At 37.7% G+C, this 24,292-nt stretch overlaps 1 protein-coding gene across 1 annotated transcript in view; it reads right to left on the minus strand.

Annotated features, from left to right (window-relative positions):
• LOC145688089 (uncharacterized) overlaps positions 1–24,292 on the minus strand; it is a 514,797-nt gene that overhangs the window by 306,750 nt on the left and 183,755 nt on the right. The window contains exon 2 of the mRNA XM_081761821.1: positions 1,303–1,384. The gene's annotated coding sequence lies outside the window, so the exon portion shown is untranslated. The remainder of the gene's footprint in view (positions 1–1,302; positions 1,385–24,292) is intronic.

A 24,292-nucleotide genomic window follows, 5' to 3' on the forward strand; every position in this document is an offset into this window, starting at 1 on the left:
ATTTTCATAGGCAAATATGTTAAAGTTATATCGTGAGTACCTGGTTTCCAGTGAAACTGCACCAGTACGGGCAAACTGCCGTGGTCAGGGGCGTGTCAACGACAGGGGTAGGTGCTACTGGTCCGCATCATAACAGCCGATAGACAAGCCACAGTGCGTCAAATCGCAGAGAGATTCAATGCAGGATAACAACTCCGTGTTAGCAGCCACATAATCCACAACCACCTACTCGCCATGTGGTACAAAAGCCATCATTCCACGTGAGTATCCCTTCTAACCGTACAAGACAAGAAACAACGCCCAGCATGGGCAAAAGAACACGCCACTGGACCGTTGAAATGTATATAAAGGTCGCCCGGACAGATGAGTCACGCTTATGTCAACGTTCGTATCATGAGTGCATGCTGATGGACAGGTACAGGTACGTCACAACCACATGAGGAAATGGATCCATCGCTCCAGCAGGAAACTGTGGAGGCCGCTGGTGGTGCTATTCTTATCTGGGACATGTTACTTGGACTCAAATAGATTCCCCTAGGACGTGACACTACCCCACACAGGTGAACGCTACTGCAATCTTCTGGATGATAATGTCCTATCATTTCCTCGACTGTAACAACTGGATGTTGACCTCACCTTTCAGCAGGAGAATGCGGCTGCTTACCGCTCTAGGATGGCGGCAGACTGCTTAGCTGAACACTACCCTGATCTTGGAATAATTCCCTGGCCATCACAGTCACTGAACCTCAATCCCAACGAATACATCTGGAACGCCATGGAACGACGCCTTCGGGCTGTGGACCCTCTTTCGACCAACCAGCGTGCTTGTGGGAGACTTTGTAGCATATATGGATTCATATGCCACAACAACACCACAACTACTTCGTGGAGTCCATGCCGTGGCAGGTAGCTGTCGTTAGCAGAGCGAAAAATGTTGCTATACAGTATTACGTAGGTGTCTCTAATTCAACTGATGATCAGTGTAAAAGTAACTTGGAACTTGTCAGATTTATCATCAAGGAAAAAGGCGAACCACTTGAAATAAATTTTTGAACACAGTAATTGAAGCGAGATTGGCTTTTATTCTTTCACTTTGATCGAAATGGGTAAACGAAGGAAGAAAGGGGTATCATCTTTTCCGTAAATAATAATGCCATAAACGTATTTTCGCTGTGCAAAACGCAGAAGAAAAGGCTGAAACATAAGATGCGAGGTCATAGGATGAACAACTGCAGGGGTCTGATACCAAAGTCCTAAGGTATTAAAAGGCTAGTATAACATTTAAAAAATCAACGGACTTACCACTATATATAACTCCTGTCCAAAGTATCCTTTGTGCAGTTACAGAACAGTGTTGAGGGCTTCAGATATAGAAATTTTACATCTGAAAGAAATAGAGGTATTTCGTTAGAAAACTAAACTATTAAGGGAACAAAATGCGTATAATAATAATAATAATAATAATAATAATAATAATAATAATAATAATAATAATAATAATAATAATAATAATAATAATAATAGTTAATCCACTTTTTAATTTAAAATTTAGTAAACGGTTAAAACATAGTGGGGTAACACTAAGAGTGGATAATAAAATTCAATAAATATTGCAAATTAAGAACCTGTATTATATCTAGCGAAAAGCAAAAATATTTTTCGGCTTCCAAAAATCAATATAAGTCAGTGTCGTATGAAACATGCCATACTACTGTGTAAAGCGTTATTATCTAATGTAAGAGGTGATTGACCTTCAGAAGATCAAGCAACACTTCACAAAATTTGCTAACTTTTTTCCCGAATTCCGCAACACAAAATTAACCACCTGTGTTCAGATGGTTTCCCTCCTCTTTCAATTTTCACCAAAATGGATTTAAACGTTTGTGCATCGCTTGTGCCCATTCGTGCAAAAAATAATTTTAAGATATTTAAAAATTAATTTGGGTGGCTGTCTAAACAGTTCCCCGTCGCTGCCGATTGGCGCTAAACTACCCCTTTGCTGTCTTTATCAGAATTTATTTGTTTTATAAGACTAAGAAACGTGTACGCTACTTGTATTCTTACTGTTTACAAATCAAAGCTTCTGAAGATTGCTTTACAACTTTTCAGGTTAAAGATAAAAGTAAGGTAGAAAATCAAACAGTGTTCATAACTTAATAAATAAATAAATAAATAACTCTAGAATATAATACTTGTTTTGTACTGAGCAGATAAGAAAAGTCTTCAGTACAAGGTTAATTGATTGCATGTTGCAACACACATAATATACTATAATTTTACTGACATTTATAATCGTATGGTATATATTTATTTCGTAAATCAATGGGAGGAAATATAAGTTATTCGTTACTTTCCGTTACTACTACTGCTCCTAATTATTGGTGCCGAATGAATGTTTAATAGGGTGGCCCTTATTTAACAACATTTTATTTTATTTTTTTTTTTCGGGACACCCCTTCGTTTGGTGCCACTTGTCGAAATACTATCCTGTACAAAATTTCATTCCAATCGAATGAGGATAAATGGTGCCTCAATAGGTCTAAAGTTTTTGTTCAGTTATTGGGAGCTTTTGAATTATACAATAGATGGCAGCACCTATAAATATATAATAACATGCATTTATAAGCGACCTTTTCAAGCTTTCCCTTGTGATTTTCAAGAAAAAGTAGTAAGTGAAAGTTAATCAGGCTTTTACTCCAGCGAAAATGAATCACGGAAGAGTAAACTCTTCAAGGAATATATGACTTTTGCCATCCATCTGGTATGATGATAAGCTCCTGGGAAAAGTAATGATGTTCTTCTGGGTGGATCTCCCCCGAGAAAAATAACAAGTTTAGTAAGTTGAAAGCAGTCTTCTCTGGGTAAGTTATTCTAGATATTTTGTATAACAATCTGAAGAACGTCATTGGCACTGCCGTGTAGTTTTTCTTGAATGCGTTCATCTTGTATATCGGGCTTGTATTTAGGTTTGTTAATATCACTCTAAGCTTGTTGAAAATGGTTGAAAATAGATATGTTTCCGGAACGACCATTGATCTTTGACTTGACGACCATTGAACTTTTAAAACGAGTTCATAAATGTCTGTATAACAAATAAAAAATATCTCTTCCCAAATATTGGTCCAACATGATGAGGGCACGTTTTATTCGTCCAGTATTTGCAGAAGTTGCGTCATAGCAAAGAGCTTGAACTTTATCAACAAGACCACATTTTTTCAGAGTATTATGCACAGCAATCACTTGATGTTCTCCTGTGGCACATGATAATTTCGGAAGTGCTTGTCATCCTTCACTCTCATTCAAAGTAACAATAACCGGTAATTTGTCAACAAACACTGTCTTTGATAATGCAGGAAGCATTTTTTTTTCATCTCAATGCACGGTAACAGCATTATTTTTGAAAAAAAAATGACCTCCCAAAAAAACTTCTTGCAGGTTGCCAATTATAACTGACACAAGTGTTGTCGACAAAGGCAAATATATAATCTATTTATAACCAATGCATCTACATCAGCCCTGGCCACGGCGAGCAGATAGTGGAAACTCTTCTCGTGAACGCTCACGAGCATTCTACGAGCAAATACCGTTGTTCGTGCTTCGTGAATCTTCGGGTTTTGTCCTTAGAGGAGCGGAAGTGTTGTCAACCTTGGCGGTAATCACTAGCTTACCAAATAAAAAAAAGTATGTATGGTAACTGATTGCCATTTAGTGTATAGTGTTTTTTACAATGTGGTAACCGTTAACTATAGACAACACAAACTGGTAACAGCAATCAAACGATAAACTATGTACGTTCCTTTTCTTCTTTTTTCTTTCCTTTTGTTAAAGAAGGATGTGGTGGAACCAAACCATCGCTTACATTTATAAAAATTTGCCAGTTTGCCCAATGGAAAACCAGTTTTCAATATATATATATATATATATATATATATATATATATTATTAAGTTCTTAATCCGAGTGTGGGTATGTTGTTTCGCTTTTTAGGAAAAGAGATAATCTGTTGATACGAAAAATAATACTGTAGCACTTGTTTGTAATTATCTAAGTATTATCTCCAGAAAATTAGCTTATGCATGTATGTGTGTACGAATAGGCTTAGCAAGGGGTTGGTTGTGGAGATTAGAAGCCACTATTACACTATCAATAGGAAGAATAGTATTTCTTACTCCACTTTTAAAGTGGGGCCGCGGTGGCTCAGTGGTAGAACGTTCACATCTGGTGCTTGGGGTCCCGGGTTCGATCCCAGCCCCCGCCAAGTGAACTTTGCGGTGGACAAACACCGTGTGCGTGGGTTTTCTCGGGGTTCTCCCATTTCCTCCCACTTTCTTCATTCTATCATTTCATTCATTACTCATCATCACCGTCTCCTTTAGCCTAACCGGTATAACCGTGGGACGTAAAACCCAAAGATTTCATTTCATTTTTTCCACTTTTAATGTTACTTTGATCGCAAAGAATCAAACAAAATATTAAGAGAGCCAAAGAGATTTTCCATTTTTAAGAGTGACCATTAGTGGGTACCATTAGTTTTTTTTTTTTTTTTTTTTTTAACAAGGAGTGTCTTTTTAATAAGGAAAAATACATTGTCCCTGACTGGTTGCTTGCCGGTAGCTTGTTAAAAGTGAAAAAGAATGTTAAATCATATCAACGACTGAAGCTACACGCTTGTCTTTCTTCGATAGTTACTGACTGGTTTTGAAAGTCACGATGTTGTAGGCCTACTGTAACAGCGTAAACTTGGAAGAGAACGTTCCAACTGAATGATACGAACAATTATTCCCAATGTCTTGAACATGAAACGTGGATTGCACGGATAACGCTTAAAGTGGGCTGGACTGCACTGGAATTTCCTTCCGGCAAATTAGTGTTTGGTCGGAACTCAGTTCTTCTGTGTAATTGTCTCTTAACAACATTTGAACATTTCTTTTAGATAATAATATCTAACTAACTCTATGGCCTATGGAACCCGAAGGTTCAATGCGGCGTTTACAACATATTTCCACTAACTTCTGTCCTTAGCCAACTGGATCCAGTTTCTACTTACAAAGAGATACTTTGTATCGTTTAATAATTATCTGTATCTTGGGCAGAAAGTGCTTCTATACAAGCACTATACTTGATATAATGCTAATTAAAAAAATAACAAAAGAAGAATGTTTTTAAGATATGTAAGAAATATACATTATTGTATAATTGGTTGCTATGTAGTTGTTTATAGATACCTAATCAACATGTATGTTTGCAAGACAGTTTGTGTGAAAATACGTTAAAAGAGAATCAACTAATAAATTATTTAATACTCATCATCGACTTGTAATTTCGATAGAAAAGGTGAGAATACTAGTGGATATAATTACTGAAGATATTTTAATGTGTAAACAATTACTGCCACTAAAGATTTACTTATATTATTAGCCGAACCAGGTTGACGACTACCTTTGGTGAGTCGTTGTATACTCTGTACTCTTATTTCTGCAAGATCCATCTTAATATTGTCTTCCCATCTACGTCTAGGTATTCCTAGTGGTCTTCTTCCAATTGGGTTTTCAGTTAAAATTATGAAAGCGTTTCTAATTTCTTCCATTCTGGCTGCACGGAATGGCCACCTGAGCCTTCTACACTTAATGACCCTAACAATGTTAAGTGAGCAGTATAAACTATGCAATTCCTCGTTATGAATTTCCTCCAATCCCCATTTTCATCCGTCTTTGGTCCGAATACTCCTACTCCTACTACTACTACTACTACTACTACTACTACTACTACTACTACTACTAATAATAATAATAATAATAATAATAATAATAATAATAATAATAATACGCATTATTATTATTATTATTATTATTATTATTATTATTATTATTATTATTATTATTATTATTATTATTATTATTATTATTATTATTATTATTATTTTCAACATCCCGTTGTTCTGCTATCAATCTAGCAACGAAAGGCGTTCACAACTTAGCAAACGTGAAGCGAGTGACAAGTTACAGACCGAGTGCTAATGTAATACAATGTCACGAATTGTATAAGCAAGCTAAAAAAGGCCTGAAACAATTCGTTTCCGATTTTTGCAGTCGTTTTTACGTCTGTAAGCTGACATGTTTAATATTAGTTTCTTTCTTTCTTTCTTTCTTTTTCATTTGTTAGTTACTTCAACGCTAACTGTAACCTCTATCATGCGTCTTCCTCGATCAAAAATCGTACCAATATTATTTCCTATAGTGTTTTCGCGTCACTGCTTTCGAAATGGGGAGGGGGAGAGCACACCTGCACATTTCACGTTTGCGTCTGCTCAATGCTTCAACATCGTGCGAATTTGTGACCAGGCTTGGCCGTAGGTTTTTTACCATCATGTGTGGTTGGCAACACTTATCGGATGCAGTGGAAGGGGCGGAGCTACTAACACCTGTGCTCACCTGTTCTTATCTCCGCTCGTTGTCGCTCACGCTTCGGCTCCGGGAGCCAATTCATGGGCAGGCCTGATCTACATCCTAATTCAATACTTCGGCAACAGTTAAAATATTTATCACATCTTTGTAACTAAATTTGCATTTATCCAAAACTCCAAGTTCCGATCTCTCTTTTTCCAGTAGGACAAAGTCAGCTCAAATCATGCATCCAGGTCGTCCTTTTTTTCCTCTACCTAAGAAGATCTATTTTATTTTCATCGCACCAAGACGCAATTTTTACTGTTTTAAGGTTGTAAAATGACACCCTGAGCATTTGTGCATTTGATGTAACGTGGAACCTACAATTTGGATATTGCCCTACTTTAAAAGATAAATCTCATCAGTGCTTCTAGTTTTGATTGAAGTAAGATATTCGCTTTTACTTCATTGGCCCTCAACTAACATTTCTTTTTACAATGCTGAACGCACGCTAGCCCCTTACAAGGGTTACGCCCTTTTCTCGGGAAGACAAGGAATATTAATATGGAAGGGAGGCAGCAGGGATGGCCTAAGTGATTTAATAATTTATATAAACTTTATTGATCTTAAATTATATAGCATTCACGTACCATAGCAGACATTATGGCGTTTAGCCATAATCATTAGGACAGGCGATGAGATGGAGATGAGGGTGAGGTGCACTGAACGCCACAATACAGTAAAGGGAAGGGTTAGTTAGACGAATGCATGTTATCTTCCAATCCTGGGGTTGCTCAGGATCATGATGAGAGACACAATGAGCCCTGTTAGAAGAGATGGATTACTGTGCATATGATGGGAAAATGCAGTGCGAGTCTGAATGAATGGCAAAGGCGGATGCAATGTCTTCATCAGGATGATTTGGTGGGAGTGAATAACGATATAAAGTAAAGAGGAGGGAGAGTGGCGTGTGGCGGGTGGCGGACAGGATGTTGTGGAGCGTAGTAGATATCACTGTGTAGAATATGAAGGGAAAAGGGATGCTTCTGAGTCAGTCTATTGGTGGTGTAGGAAAGTCGAAATTTTTCAATATGGTAAAGGATGTGAGGAAAGGAGATGCGATCATACAGATCTTGTGTAGGGCTGGGTAGCTTGATACGATATGCAATACGCAGGACGTGTCTTTCTAGGATCTAGAGCTTTCTGTAAAAGGTTAAATGTGCAACGATCCAAGCTGTAAACCCATAGGTGGAGACGGGTCGTAGGAATGCCTTATATGTTGTGAGAATGGTATCTGCTTGTAGGTCCCAGGTTGTACCAGTGAGTCGGCGAAGAAAATTCAGTCTATTGTAGGCTTTAGTGATAATCTGAGCTAAGTGAGGTCGCCATGTGAGGTATCAAATGCAACACCTCGGTACTTAACATGTTTGGTAGGTTTGATGGGAGTATCAAGAACAGATAGGTGCATGCGTGTTGGGTTTCTATGGATGCGGGACCATCTTTTAGGGTCAAGAAAAACTATTGATTGATTCTTCTCAGAATTTAAGCGTAATCGCCATTTCGAGCACCAATTAACAAATATATCTAAGGTATATTGTAGTGCTGTGTTCAATTGATGGATCGTTTTGCCGATTGCAAGGATGGCTGTGTCGTCTGCAAACTTAAAGAGATGTACATTTGGAGGAAGTGGAGGAAGATCGCCAATGAAGAGCAGATACAGAAGTGGTGATAATGCTGAGCACTGTGGAAAGCCGGAATGAATACAGACAGGATGTGATAAGGAGTTGTTTATAGATATATATGTAATGCGACATGATAGAAATTTGATAATGAATCGAATGTAGCACATTGGTAGTTTATAGGAGAGAAGCTTAAAGAAGAGCGCAAGATGCCATTCTTTATCGAAAGCTTTCTCAAGGTCGAATAGAAGCAAGCATGAAGGCTGTATGCGGTTGAAGTGATTTGTCATGAAATTGGTGAGGCGTAAAAGCTGGTCGTGAACACCAATGCGAGGACGGAAACCTGCTTGATGGAGTGGGATGATACGATGGCGAGAGAAATGTGGATGAAGTCTGTTTACAAGAATGCGTTCAAGCATTTTGCAGAAAACAGTGGTTAATTGGATTGGACGGTTAGATGATACGGACGTAGCTGGCTTGTTAGGTTTTAGAAATATTAAAGACTTGGAGGTTTTCAAATCGGCGAGAATGATAACGGTACGTAAAACGAAAGCAAAAATATGGGCTAACAGAAGCAGTAAACAGAAAGGACTCTCTTTAATGTGACGGTAGGTGATAGGGTCCATGCCTGGAACAGTGTTACGTTTGCGAGCTGTGACTTCACGAATTTCTGGAACTGTGATAGGTGTGGTAAGTTCATGATGAGCTGGAAATTTATGCTTTGTACTGGGTTGAAGATGAGGAGAATCAACAATAAATGTATATGCAGGATGGCGTCGTTCAGATCTTTCAGGAGGAAATGGCGTGAAGATGGTTTGGAGATGATTCGCAAAGGCATCAGTTTGGCACTATCTGAGGTGACTGGATGATCCCCTTCAAGGAGAGGTTAATCAACTAACTTTTTTGCTGGTCGAGGCTAGCTACCCGCCTGTGGGCTACGCCATCCGTGGGGAAAGAGAAGCTTAGCAATTGAGAGGAAAGGACTGGGAGATGGTCTAGGGAATTTTTCATTATTTTATTATCTCTTTATTTCATAATATCTAGTATATAGAAGGTAGCTTTTGCTATCTTTACCATAGCAATCGTAAGGTAGGGGGTGTCGACATTGTTTGATAGATTGATTACAGTGCACTGTAGGATTGGACAATATTTCTTTATGGAGGAGAAAAGAGGAATGAGATGACTATGAGATGAGGTGTACTTGACAACACAACACGACGGTGATATTTAGAGGACAGATGCAAGTTAATCTTCTCGCTTGGGGCTGCTCCAAGCGTTGATGAGAGACAAGGGGAAGCCCTGTTAGTAACAGAGCACTACTATGCGGTATATGACGGTATGATGTGGGGTGGAGTATGGTCGATGAAAAAAGTACGAGTGAGTGGAAGTTCAGGGTGGTCGGGTAGTAGAGAATAATGGTACAATGTGAAAGGAAGGTAAAGAGGAGAATGTGTGATGATATGTAAAAGATCAAAGTTGATATGAGCGTTAATAGTATCACGGAGGAGCGGGCGATGAAAATTGAGACGTTTCTGAAAGTATTTAATGCGAAGCTTTTCGAGATAGAATAAGATGTGAGGAAAAGGCATTCGATCGTATAGAATCTGAGTTGGACTCGGAAGTTTGATGCTGTAGGCTATACGAAGGGCGTGTCGTTCTAGGTCTTTTCGTTTGTTATAATAGGAAGGGGGAGCTGCAATCCAGGCAGGGTGGCCATAGGTCAGCACCATGCGAAGAAATACTTTATATTTGTTTAAAAGAAGTTCGGAATGAAGAATTCAAGTTGTACCAGTCAGGCGTTTAAGTAAGTTAAGTCGACGGTAAGCTTTTGCTGTGACATCCTGTAGACGTGCTTTCCAAGTAAGGTGCCTGTCCAATGTAAGTCCCAGGTATTTGGCTGTTTTAGAAAGCTGAAGAGGAGTGTCGTTAACGGTGAGATTTAATAAAGATGGATTGCGGTGAACTTTGGAGCGTTTATTTGGTGGTAGAAATACTGTGGTTTGAGTTTTACTGTCATTGATCTTAAGTCTCAATTTAACACACAAGATGACAAATGTATTTATCGCCTCTTGTAATGCTGTGTTCAATTGGTGAACAGTGCGGCCCACGGCAAGAAAGGCCGTGTCGTCAGCATATTGAACTAGATGGACGTGGGCAGGAAGTGGAGGCATGTCTGCGACATACAGCAGGCAGAGTAGAGGAGAAAGAGAGAAAAGCCTGAGGCACACCGGAATGTAGGAAAATGGGATGTGATGATTGCCGATTGATGAAACGTAAGCAAGGCGTCCAGATAGGAAATTATAAATGAATCGTATTCATGGAAGGGGAAGGGAAAATTGAGTAACTTAGAGAGAAGTCCCTGATGTCAAACTTTATCAAATGCCTTTTCCATATCACAAAAGGACCAGGCAGGATGTTTTTAGCCGTATTGTAGTGATTAGTGATATAGTTAATAAGACGCATGAGCTGATCATTAATACTGAATTGTGGGCGAAATCCTGCTTGGTGTGGATGAAGACGTTGGACTATGATTTTTTCCCAGAATTTTAGTGAAAACCGGGATGAGCTGAATTGAACTGTAAGAGGATACTTAGGCGGGAGGTTTCTCTGGTGTAAGAAACATAAGAACTTTAGAAGTTTTCCATGTAATGAATATATAATCGGTAGGAAGAATAAAAGTATAGATCAGCGCAAGAATAGTTATCAGAACTTGTGGGCTTTCTTTCACATGGCAATACGAGATGTTATCGATGACTCGATCGGTGTTGCGTTTGCTGGTAATTACATTCGTGATCTCGGTAGGGGTGATAGGGGCAGTGAGTGCTTTGTGAGAAGAGACTGTGTGATTGACATTAGGTTGAAGATGTGGGGACCAGAAGTTAAAGTGCTCTGGGATGATGACGAAAATGGCGTGTAGCTGATAAAGGATTAAAGATATCTTGTAAATGTGTAGCGAAGGCATTAGCTTTATCTTGGTCTGAGTGGAGTGCTTGATCATGATTAATGAGTGGATATGACGTTCTGGTGTATTTTCCGGTGAGTGCGTTGAAACCCTTCCAATTTTTGTAGAATGGGATGTATCAGAGAGTGAATTGCAAGCCTTGATCCATTGCCTTAAAGCTTTAACGTAGTTGGAGACTGTACGGTGAACGGCTTGATGATGTTGAAGAGCTTCACAGTTTCCAGATCGTATGTATTCTTTATGAAACTGTCGAGAGCGCTGTATGAGAGTAATATATTGTGGGGGTAGTTTAGGTTTGTGGGGGGAATATGTAGATTGAGGAATGAACTGTTCGGATGCAACTTGTATATGATTAGCGATATGATCCAGGACTGAGTATAACTCATCTTCCGTAGTGGGAGGAACGCATTGCTCAAGAAAGTGACTTAAATAAGTTCGATATTTCGACCAATCTGCTTTATCATAACGGGGGATGAGCCTTGGAGGGGACGGTGTGTTGGCGATAGAGGTAGGAGATACTCGGAGGCTGAGTTTAATTGGGACATGATCGCTGCGTATTGGATCTAAGATATCTATGAGAATACGGTCTGATAAAGAGGATGAAGTTATGGCGATGTCTGGAGTAGTATTTGATTCTGGGCGGATGCTTTTAGGTAAAGGATGAAGTACACCGGTCGTAGTTGTGGCAATGAAATTTGTGAAAGTTATCTTATCTCTATCACAGCGGCTGTGAATGTTAATGTCTGCTAAAATGATGTAGTGACGGAAGTTGTTAGAGATGTAGTGAAAGAATGATAGTGGAATTGAGTGACCGGGACGAACATAAATGGTGGCTACTGTTACACATAATGACTTATAATATAAAATAATAATGAGATGTTCTGGTAGATTTTGGATCGATGTAGAATGAATACAGTGAGGTATATAAGGTGAAAAACTTATGGCAACGCAACCATTGGCACGGCTGGCTGTTAAGGTATTACCATGGCAAAGAATGTGATATCCTGGAAGGCGGCAAGTGAGCTTGGGTGTGAGGTGCGTTTCATTCAGAAGGAAAGTACTGACTTTTTTCTTCTAGTAGAAGTCATTCAAACATAATTTTATGAGTAAAATATGAGCGGATGTTGAGAAATAAGAATATGAGAGCCATGATAAAAGCCATATTGAAGATGGATTTAAACAGCAGTTGTGACTGGAATTGCATGAAAATGTACGTAGGGGTCATTATAGGTAGCATGGAAATCAAGATGGAAAAGGTTGCGAACGGCATGTTGAACATGCTGTAGCATGAGTGGCCGTGCAAAAGGATGGACGTTCTGAAGTGCAAAGTGATGTATGCTAATAATTGATGAAGGGTGGCATATTGATCGGGTTTTAGTGGTGTATCCACTGTTTTATTCTGAGCGTCGTGAGTACGTAATGGTACTACTAGTTCTGGTTTAGTCTGTAACTGTAAGTTGGATGAGATCTTTCGTGGCAAGTATTACAAGTAGGAGCTTGTTGAAGATTAGTGCAGGTGCGAGTTGGATAAGGTCCAGAGCAATAGCCGCATTTGAATTGGTTTGTGCAGTGATCAGTGAAGTGCGTGTTTTATTCCTGGCATCTTTCGCATCTAAAAGGAAGTGGTGCTGGTGATCGTGATGGTTCTACACGATGTCGCTTTTTGAAGATGAAAAATCCATTATCTAGTAGATCGTTTATCGTTTCTTGTAAAGTGTCAAGATCTGGACCATGTAGGTATGCTCCTGATTATTCTGAATACGGATACATTTTTTTTTTTAAGGAATAGGCTTCCTCTAGTAGTTCATCTTCAAGATCTGCATCTGTTATCGACGGATCAACCCCGCGGACCACTACTGACATGGTAGGCGGTTGGCGTGGTGGTGGGCGCTGTTTCTGCCGATTATTAGTCAGTGGGGAAAGTGTTGCGGCTTTTCCGAAGATTTCAAAGCTATGTTTATCTCGGATGGGTGTAGCAAAGTTTCCTGATGATGATTTAATGATGAAGCCGTTCTTGGTTTTTACTATTTGTGATATCTCAGAGCGTGGTCGGTATTTCAGAATTTGTTCAAGAAGCAATTTCGAATTCCGGTACTTAGGATTGAAGTTTTGAAGAAGATAGCTATAAACTTCCGGTTGCAGCTTTGGAGGAGGTAGAGGAGGAAATTTCTCTCCGTCAATGATGAGACGGTCATCGTCTGAACTTGAGATGATGTGTGCATCTGTATGGCGTTTCTTGGATGGTAGCGATCTTGACGACGGTATTGGTCTGCTAAGAGGTGAGGGAGGTCTATCTGGGCTTGTTTCAGCTTTAGACATTTCCCTACGAGGCTTCCGCTTTTCTGTCTTCGTAGAGATAGTAGATGGTCTGGAAGCTGATAGTCCTGAAGCCTGCCTGTATCTATAGCCATATATCATAAGAGATTAGAAGTTTTACATAGCTAACAGTAAAGTGATGGAAGCGAAGCAAAAGGAAATAATAAGAAATGATTAACAAAAAATTCAAAATAATAGCAAACTTCAGAAGGTTTCCACTTGGGTGAAACCCTCGATCTCTCGTAACCTGTCGCCCGAAACTGAATTCCGATCGCCGTGTGTCCACACGTACACAAAAAAACAGTCTAGACTTCTTACGAAAGCTGTAGTGCACCAGCTGGTTAAGTATGCCATAAACTAACACAGTCACGGTCATGGTAACGGTAATTTTGTTGATATGTATAGAGTATCGGGCCGGAGCCCCTGACTCCATGAGCAATATGTTATAAAGAATATATCAAGATGTGCTGGGGGTTTGTTGGATGTTACTATTGTTTTGTTATGTATGGAAGACTACATCTGCAACTGTTGCAGAGTGGCGGATTATGACTTCTTTACCAGTTCTGGAGAGATTTTAAATGCGTGGTGTTCGATGGACGTTCCGCAGTGCGCATTCGGTGCCGATGTTAGCTATAGCTGGATTTATATGCCTGGGTAAAGTACGTCAGAACTTATTGTGGAGATGCCGTAGTACGTCTCTAACAGTGGGTAGCTCCAAGTCTTCCAGGATCTGGCTGTTTCGTGTATATCTGTTGTGACTAGTGGTTATATGACCAGCTCGAGTTTGTACACTTTCGAGAGTTTGTATGTGACTATGTGAGGCATGTTGCCAGGCAGGGCATACATAAGAGATTGTAGCCAGGATTATCACTTTGAAGATGTGAGCTCGGACCTCATGAGAAAGAGAGCTACAGCGCAAGATGGGGCACAACGCTGAGATTTTTCGTAATGCTTTCTGTTTTATGTCTCTGATGTGTGCGGGGAACGTTAGACCACGATCTATAGTTATACCCAAATATTTGGCGTAACTGAAGGAGGCCTCAGAGGACATTTCATCATATAACATTTTCGCTTTATTTTGAACTCTAGAATAGTGCTCTGTGGTCCGTGGGCGTCATTTTTAGAATATATATATAGCATCAATTACCCGCTCCGCAGGGTTAAATTAAGAAAAAAATAGTAATATGTTTCGTTAGTAAGTCACTTTTTACTATTGCTAAGCGGTCCTTGATATGGGTCATTTTCGATGACTTTTATATATCTCCCTCCCCTCCCACAATTTGCGAGGCTGAATTTGGATTAAAAGGCATAAGAAGTGTCACTGTTCATAAGTATTATATATCTCCCCCTCTTTCAAGAGTGAAGCCACTTTCATTTTTATTTTTCACACACATTTTTGCCTCCCCCTCCCCTACATTGCACCATCAAATTTAAATGATAAAATGTATCCAAAAGCCAGAATGTCATCTATGTTGAAGATTTGATCGAGATCGGTTGGGTGGTTCAAGAGTTAAGTTTTATTTATATTTATATATAAATCTCCCCTTCTCCTCCCCCTAGGTTATAACGTCAAAGTGAAAATATATTTTAACAAATATCAGGCCTGAACCTCATCTATGTCGGAAATTTGATCGATATCGGCCGGGTGGTTCAAAAGTTATTAAGATTTATTTATTTTTATATATCTTCCCTCCTTCAACTCACCTAAGTTCTACCGCCAAAGTGATACGATAAAAACCACCCCAGGTCCGAACCTCATCCACATTGAAAATTTGATTAAGATCAGTCTGGGGGTTCAAGAGTGAGGAAGTCACAAAGACAGTCACTTTTATTATCATTCTTTTTACATATATCTTACCCTCCCCTTCACTTAGCTTGCACCGTAAAAGTGAAATGACGAAACAATCCCAGGCCCGAAACAATCCAAACCCTTCGTTCCACTGTAAAAGTGAAACAGGCCCGAATCTTATCTATGTTGAAAGTTTGATCGAGATCGGATGGGTGGTCCAAGAGTTATTAAGTTTTATCCATTTTCATATATTTCCCCTCCTCCCCTCTCCCTGTCCTAAGATCTACTGTCAAGATAAAAAAAAATCTTTCTAGGTTCGAACTTCATATATGTTGAAAATTTGATTGAGATCAATCGGTTGACTCAAGAGTTACTAAATCGCAAACATAGTAACTTTCATTTTTATATTTATTGATTGTTGTATATCTCTCCCTCCACCCCCTTCCCTATGTTGCTCCGTCAAAGTGAAATGCTTAAAATCATCCCAGTCCGGAACCTCACCTACATTGAAAATTTGATCAAGATCGGTTGGATGGTTCAAGAGTTATTATGTTCTATTTATTTCTTCTATGTCCATCTCCTCCCCCTTTCCTAAGTTCTACCGTCAAAGTGAATAGCTAAAGGGTCTTATGAATAAAGTGGAGCAAGGTGAGCATGCTCCAGTATTTGTGGAGTTTACTCCTTTTGGTATGAATAAAGAGGAGCAAAGAGAGCATGCTCACAAAGAGGTTACTCAGTGCTGGAGCATGGTCTGAAAACTATCGAGCATGCTCACATTTCATATGAATAAAAACTAGTTAGTGCTCGCACTTCGGAGTACTGTCGCCAAAAATCTGGAGTCACCTCATTAGCTGACTCAAGCCGTGCAGTGAAGGTGTGTTGTGAAAATGGCTGCATTCATGAATTTACAACGACGTAAAATATACAAGGAGCGCAGAAACACGTGGGAAGTGGACTATAAAACTCTGATCGCTTTGATCAAGAAAACGTGGAGTGGTTAAGTGATTATTTCCTAGGTGCAACAAATGAAATTAGAGGTGGGGCACTTACTAACGAACAGAGAATGCGATTTTTTTTTTAGATGTTTGAGTGATCCAGGGTTTCAAAGTGGGGTAGGGGAGGATATAGGCGTGGATCAGAGTACGGTCTCCGTGACATTTGCAAATGTTCTAGACAAAATAATCGAAAAGGCTCCCCTGTGGATAAAGTTCCCAACAACTGTTGCTGAACAGCAGGCAGAAATGAATAAGTGGCGCCAAAATCCCTTTGCCATCGGGGTCATCGATTGCTCACATATGGAAATTAAACGAACTCATGTATACGCGGAGGAGTACATAAATCGTAAAGGACGTTTCACCTTGAATGTTCAAGCCACTTGTAACGAGGAATTCACGAGCGTTGATGCTTCCTGGCCAGGTTCGGTGCACGACTCCCGAATATGGATGAATTCAGCTGTTCGTGTGGTCATGACAGAAAACAGGTCAGGAGCCTTGCTTCTGGGCGATTCTGTATACGCCATTGCTCCTTGGCTTATGACTCCTTTCCAAAATCCAGCTACAGAAGGAGAAAGAGAATTCAACAACTGCTTCAAAGGAGAACGAGTTATAATAGAAAGATGCTTCGGTCAAGTCAAGCAGCGATTCCCTATACTGGAAAATAAAATACGATTGGCGACCAACAAAGTGCCTTCGGTGATTCTAGCCTGTTTTCTCCTTCATAATGTGGCTAAATATCTGAAAGACGGCGAGTTTTACATTGTTGAGAGAGCGTTTGAAGACGATGACGACATGGAAGAGGATAACGAGGGCATCTCGCGCGTGAGAAAAAGTGGGCAACAAAGGAGAAATGAAATTGCCAGGATATTGCCAGGAGCAACCTCTATGAGCATGCTCGGCTTCTGCAAGAGTAAGCTCTCAAAATTATTGATAGTTTTTATTCATACGAAATTTTTAGAGTTTGCTCACGAATAGAGCATGCTCATCTCAAGTGAGCAGAGTCTAGGCTCCATTTTATTCATACCACCCAAAATCACTCCCATGCCAGACTCGCATCTACGTTAAAAATTTGATCGAGATCGGTCGTGCGGTTCAAGACATTAAGAGTCACAAACATAGTCACTTTCAATTTGATAATATAGACTAGTCTTTGGCTAGATGGGGGCTCCAACCCCAGATCCCCGAGTCTGCTCGGTCTACGGCCTCGCATTTCTTATCTATCTCCCTTTTTCATCAACAGTGAATTTCGTGAACTTGCTCTTCATATTTCCTGAATCTGCTCATCCGGAGACTTTGCCCCCACATACTATTTTTCCTCGGCCTACAGCCTCGCATCTCTTCAACCCGCAATTCTAGCATTTATTTTCCTATTTCAACTATCTAAAATATAAGATTTTGTATTCCAAGAATACGCACATTTAAAATGCATGGGAATTTGTTCGTCCCCCATTAGACCCCTAAAAAATTAAAAATATTCACTTTTGGCAATTTTCCTGTATGTTAGTTCCGGAAAAATACAATCATACCAAATTTAATCATTGTAGTCGTACAGGAAGTGTTCAATAATTTATGTCAGCTGATGTAGTTTTATATGTAGTTAAGATAAGATATAGACCATTTTATTTGGTATGCATTTTATACCGTTACAACGAAATTGTTTATTTATAAACATATGACACCTTAGATAGACATCACATGCTATAGATAATAGGATAGTTTTGCATCTGGCAACAAAATAGTGAACTATAAGAGGGTTGAAATTCAATATAATACCTACCATGAAGGAACGCGGGAAAAATGAGTTGAAAGTTTCCTTATTCCTTGTGTTCTCTGTGCAAATTATGAAACCAAGTTGATTGTTTTACATTGTTAAATGATCAAACATCAACTTCCTGCAAAAATTTATTTCAAATAGTATTGTAGCACGCCACGATTATATGTTGAAAACCTTTGTCTATTGTAATGAACAATTTGAGCCAATTATATTGTTTGTCAGCTGCTGAATCATGGACTTCTGTCATGGTGTTTACATTTGTAGATTGTATTTGTTGAAAGTTTCATAAACAACAAGTACAATTTATGATAATGTATAATGTAATAATTGTTTATGAGAACTAAATAATTAATTTTAAATTGGTTTATGTAGTTTTTTTTTTTTTTTTTTGTAAGAACTCTGAATCATGAGAAAGATGCATATACCATTTTAGATCTATCAATGACCTGAAATACGTCTAATTTGTATTTGTATTAATAAGATTTAAGCTAATATTCACAACATATTAGAATAAGTACGTTCAAAAGTACTATTGCTTTATTTGAGAGTATTTAAGTTGAAAAATCCGTTTGCGTAGGACGTGTTGTTTTTCGTGGTTGTATCGTATTGTTAATTTTGATCTTAAATAGAATTTTTACAAGGAGAAATCACGATGTATATGAGTGTTTAATAATTTTAAACTTTTCATTGTTTAATGATTTTGGGAATATAATAATAGATGTCAATTAGCGTGAAGGTGACACAGCCACAACTTTTCAAAGTTAATTACTAGAGAAAACTTAGCGTTTCTTCGAAACAATTTACATTATAACTTATGTTTTATTATATATCTAAGGTTTTTGTATAATTAAAATTTAAGTAGCTTTCATGTGTTTTATTTATAATTATCTGTATTTAAGTTGTGATAATTTCTTATATCGACAATTTTACCAGCATCTCCTATTATGTTTCAGATGCTGAAACAGAAAAAAAAGACTAGGGTATGAATGGCAAGAGAAGGATATTATTAGTGATGAAGAAGCAATAGCTAGTACATCCAAAACAAGTAACAAACTATTGTGTATATATATAAAGAAACCCTTCGTCTCTCTAGATTTGAATATTTCAAAATACGTGTGGGATTCTTGTGTAGACAATATGTTTTAAATTGCCACTCAACCTATATACCTTGCAGTCAGGTAAATCATTCAAATCTGCAAATAAAACATAAATTTATTTTTCATTGTTCTTCATTTGATAACAAGTTGTCTGAAATGTCATGCTTTTAAGTTAACGTATAAACCACCACCTTGAACTAGGAATGCTTGTCAAAATTCTTAAAATTGTGACGTTAAAATCTACCATTGAGATTCTAAAATGTACTGGTGTTGTTAAAGAGAAGACCATACTGTCCAAGAAGTATTAATAATTTAATCTTATTTTCTTATAAAAAAAAATAATTCGTATTGGAGACATTCTATATGTTAATTCTAAGTTCTTGAAGATTATTAAACCTTATTTCTGTTTGTAATCATTTTATAAAACAAACCATAAATGTAACTTATGTTTTAAGTTTTGAGTTGATTTAGTTTATTTTGAGTTTAACGTCCTTTTCAGTAGCGAGGCTATATGACACGGAATCTACTGTTTAACGTGGAATCCGAACCACATGAGCTCCTGCCGGAAATCGAAGTTTTAATTTTTGCCTCAGATATTTTTTTGTTAATGTAGACGTTTTGTAGTTGTATGTTTTGATGTTAACATACACACACGTTTTATTGGACAGCATTATGTAAGTTATGTTGAATTGTAAATGATGGCATGATGCTCAATATTATAAAAGTATTGCTTAACTAAACTTTTTACATTAAAAAATCTCATATGTACAAGCATAGTTTTAACCCAAATTTTGAAGGATCCGGTCCGCCTCAGTGGTAGAAGCGTTCCCCCCTGGTGCGATCCCAGCCCGCGTCAAGTTAACTTAGTGGTGGACAAACACTGTGTGCGTGTTTTTTCTCGGGGTTCTTTCATTTTCTCGTACTTTCTTCATTTCATTTATTTCTCGTCATCGCTGTCTCTTTTACCTAGTTGACATAACTGTGGGACGTAAAACACAAAGCTTTCATTTTTTTTTTTTGCGTGTGCTTCCATGTGCCCCAGTATAACCCCTTTCCTTCCCATATAAATATTTAAGTTTACCTCGTTGTAGTCAAAATAGTAACTGAGGAAAAAAACAGAGGTCGACATAGAAACCGAAAAAGAATCCCGGAGGAAAATTAAATGAAATGAAATGAAATGAAATTTTGAGTTTTACGTCCCACGGTTATGCCGGTTGGGCTAAAGGAGACGGTGATAATGAGTAATGAATGAAATGGTGGAATGAAGAACGTGGGAGAAAACGGGATAACCCCGAGAAAACCCACGCACACGGTGTTTGTCCACCACAAAGTTCACTTGGCGGGGGCTGGGATCGAACCCGAGACCCCTAGCACCAGAGATGAACGCTCTACCACTGAGCCACCGTGGCCCGGAGAAAAATTAAGTAAATGCAAAGAGTATTTAGATAAACTAAGTGTGTACCATGCATTAAAGTAGTTTTACGCTGCTTGTAAACTTTACAAATTTTAAACAACATCATTATCTACCCAGAATATAAATCTGTAAACATTTTCTCTTTTATTCTAAGAAATACCAATCTAGGTAGAATAACGTAACATACATCAACTACACAGATACATGCATTTACACATAACATTTTATAAACAATATGCATGTTAACTATAGTATTATTTGTTGTTCTCTTTTACACACAAAGTTTTGTTCTGCTGTTTCAAAACAGTGGTGAAATTCCCGATTAATATCTCATTTATAAATCTCTCGCAAGTTACACTTGAATCACTGATTGGAAAAAGGGAATAAGTGCATCAGACCTAAGTTTTCAAAAACGCTAAAAAAAAACCTTCCCGAAGCGTTGTTTCTATTTGTTGCAAAAAATGTATAATTGATTACTTGTAGCAAAAGAACTAACAAACACTAAGACAAGAAGAAGAATCTTGTATTGCAGCACTGCAATTGGTTAGATAAGCTTAAAAACGGAAAAAAATATTCCCTTTTTTTCCAATCAATTAGAGTTGGACGCAATTGTAATTGTGTGTAGGGTATGTAACGTGCAATTTATGATAGAAAGCTATGAAAATGTACATGCTGAATACAATGTTGTATGTTAATCTTGGATATATATATCCGAACTATCACGAATGTTAGGCTTCTAACACTTTTATTGTCACCGTTTTTTTTTTTTTTTTTTTTGTACAACACATGTTATTCGTACAGCAAGAAAAGTAATACAATAGACAGCTGAACAAAATACGTAGCAAAATACGTTGTCACAATAGAATGGCTTTACATAGGGTCCTATCCGTGTGCATCTTCGTCTTCTACAGTTTCTTGGTCAGTGGTTTTCCATGAACAAATCATCCTATAAAACTGTTTGTATTGGTAAGGTATGCATTTGATGATTTGTGAAGAATCGTTGATCTTTTTCTGATTGATAGAGACTTGCCAATCGTATGCCTTTGACGTTGGCAGTGGAACGTTTGTGACATTACTTTTGAGTGATCGAAAAATATCAGTTCTTAGTCCATTGATAAACTTGTGATCTTGCACATAACCTGGAGATTCTGCTTTGTAAACAGTGTCTCTATTTACTTGGAATGTCACTGTTTTGTCCACAATGCTACCTGAAGATTTCTTGTAAAACGGTTGCCATCCATGTTTAGAATATAAGATTTCCTCATTGACAACTTCGTAAACCTGAAATGGAGAATTAGTATTTCTTGCATTCGCAATCATGTGATTATACTGTGCTGGTAAATAAATACGATTGTGTCGTTTTAGAGATGGTTTGATTACAGCAAAATTTCGGTCACATGGTAAAAACTGTGACCTCTGACAGGCAAATATTGCTGTATAGTGCTGAACCGTTATGACACGATCAGGCTGAAAAGCATTCATGCCATTGAACGATTGCAGTTTTGACCACCACTTGTATCACTGAAAACATGTAAATCTGTAACTGATTGGGGCAAAAAGTTCTCTATAGATTGTGCAATGCGAAAAGAAGGCGAAGTATCGTAACGACAGCACAGGGCTCTGGCGGTTGTCTACTTACACACAGTCTCACAGTTGTGGTGGTGTCCTGTAGTGACTGGAAGAAGGGAATAAGAAACGTAGTTATTCCCTTTTTCTAATCAGCGAGAGATTTTGTCTTCTACATTGGTCATATCGAGTTGCCCAAACATTCCTATTTTCTACTCAACGATGTAACTATCTTAAAGGAACACATCTGCTATCTCAGGTTAAAATCGCAAAAAAAATTGTACTTATTCCCTTTTTCCAATCAGAGGTTCACTTTTAAGTACGTATTTTCATATTAGGAACACAAGCTCGAGCTAATGCTATTAATCTAAAATTACTCCAAGCGATCTACATTTAAAAGGAGCTACACTCAAACATCAGTTTTAATTATCCAGGTTAACAATACCATAATTTGATTTGATATGAAGAATAACTTCTGCAATCCAAATTTATGAAAAATGAAATGTAAGTGAAACCATTCAGTTTAATATTATCCGCAAGGGTTACGCCCTTTAGAATAAAGGAAACAAAGAACTGAAGCAAGTGAATTATGATGAAAGAATTGATAAAATGAGAACGTAGGAAGAAACGGGAGTACCCCGAGTAAACCCACATACATGGCGCTGTCCACCACAAACTTACTCAACCAAGGGTCGAACTAGGGACCCCACGCAAACAAGATAAGCGCTCTACCACAGAGCGTCGTGCCCCCTACCGAATTTTGAAAATAAGGTACGTTAGGTATATACAGTAATTCGTTTCTTTATTACATAAAATTTTATTCGTGAAGAATGCAGGAACAAATCATGAATAAAATTAATTTACACCTGGACGAATACCAGAGAATGTTCCTTGGCCTGGAATAAATCGTACCTATGGAGATGTTCGTCATATGTTCCGAAAAATCAATATTTTCATCTTTCTGGCAACAATGCTTTGTTTTGAACCATAATCATTTTCAAGTGGCATTTAAAAAGAAATACTCCATTACTAAGGAGAACGTTCTCATTTATTTCATTTCTCTCCATGTCTCTGTCTTCATTTCGTTTCATGTTACTTTCACTGATAAGAGAAAATTATTATACATCTGAATTTCTCAAAAGTAAAAAAAAAGAAAAAAGAAAAAAAAAGTATTATCTAATTTCAAGAGAAGAAAAATCAACTGTAGAGTTTTCTGGTTAATCCTTAAGACAGAAAGCCGTGGACTGGAAAATACCTGTCTAAACCAGATCTAGATTCATTTCCTGAATTTAAAAGAATAAGTTTCGGAAATACGTATTTCTTGATCTTAGTTCTTTTTTTCTATTATCATTACTTAAAAAAGCACAGGATGAATTAAAATTAAATTTCATGAAAAACGGTAAAAACATAAAATTATTTAAAAAAAATATGCATAAAAGTAACAACAACGGAGGAAATGAAGGTCTTTTTTATGACTGAATCAGGAAGTTATTATTATTTTTAATGTATTTTTGGTGTACATGTTTAAGAAAAGAAATTTTGAATACAAGCAAATTGTATGATTAAAATTGAATTCGTATAATAGGTGTTCACAAAATAGAATACTAGTATTGCCAGCTATTGCTTAACGTGTTTCTCACAAATTACATTGAAAGCAAGACCTATACAATGTGCACCAAGATTACGTAATCTTTGCCGCGTTAAGTTTACAATATAATACATTTTGAACTCTGAAGTGTAATCTGTGTCCAACTCTGAGAAAATATATTTACTCCAACGACTTCTCTGGATCTTCACATGTTGAAGAAAATTCATAGGAACACAGTACGTTTCATGAACCGTGTTGTGAATGAATAACCTCCGTGACAGTATAACCACTGTAATGGGCTGTTCTAACCTTCACGTAAATAATATAGAAGAAACACGGTGAAACTCTTTAGAAATAGTGATTAGAATTGTGATAGACATGTGAATCATAAACAAAAGGCGTTAACCACTACAATGACGGCTCTTGATCTAAATATATTGAATAAAATTCAAAGGAATATGAAATGTTTGATTAAGTATTTAAAATGGACAATGGAATATAGAAAAGTTGCTGAAAATATTTAAAAAAAGAAAAGCATAGTTAAATAATTTTGAAATAGTGTTTAGAATAATTCTATTATTCTACACAATACTTGTGGTAGACATGTGTGTTTAAAAATAATAGAACAACTGCCACAACGACTGATATGGATCCGAACATGTTGAAGAGAATTCAAAGAAACGTAAAACGTTTATAAGAAGTATTGAAAATGAATAATATTCCGGAAGAG

This window comes from Thermobia domestica, chromosome 6, assembly GCF_964235325.1.
Source record: "Thermobia domestica chromosome 6, izTheDome1.hap1.1, whole genome shotgun sequence".
NCBI classification, from domain to species: domain Eukaryota; kingdom Metazoa; phylum Arthropoda; class Insecta; order Zygentoma; family Lepismatidae; genus Thermobia; species Thermobia domestica.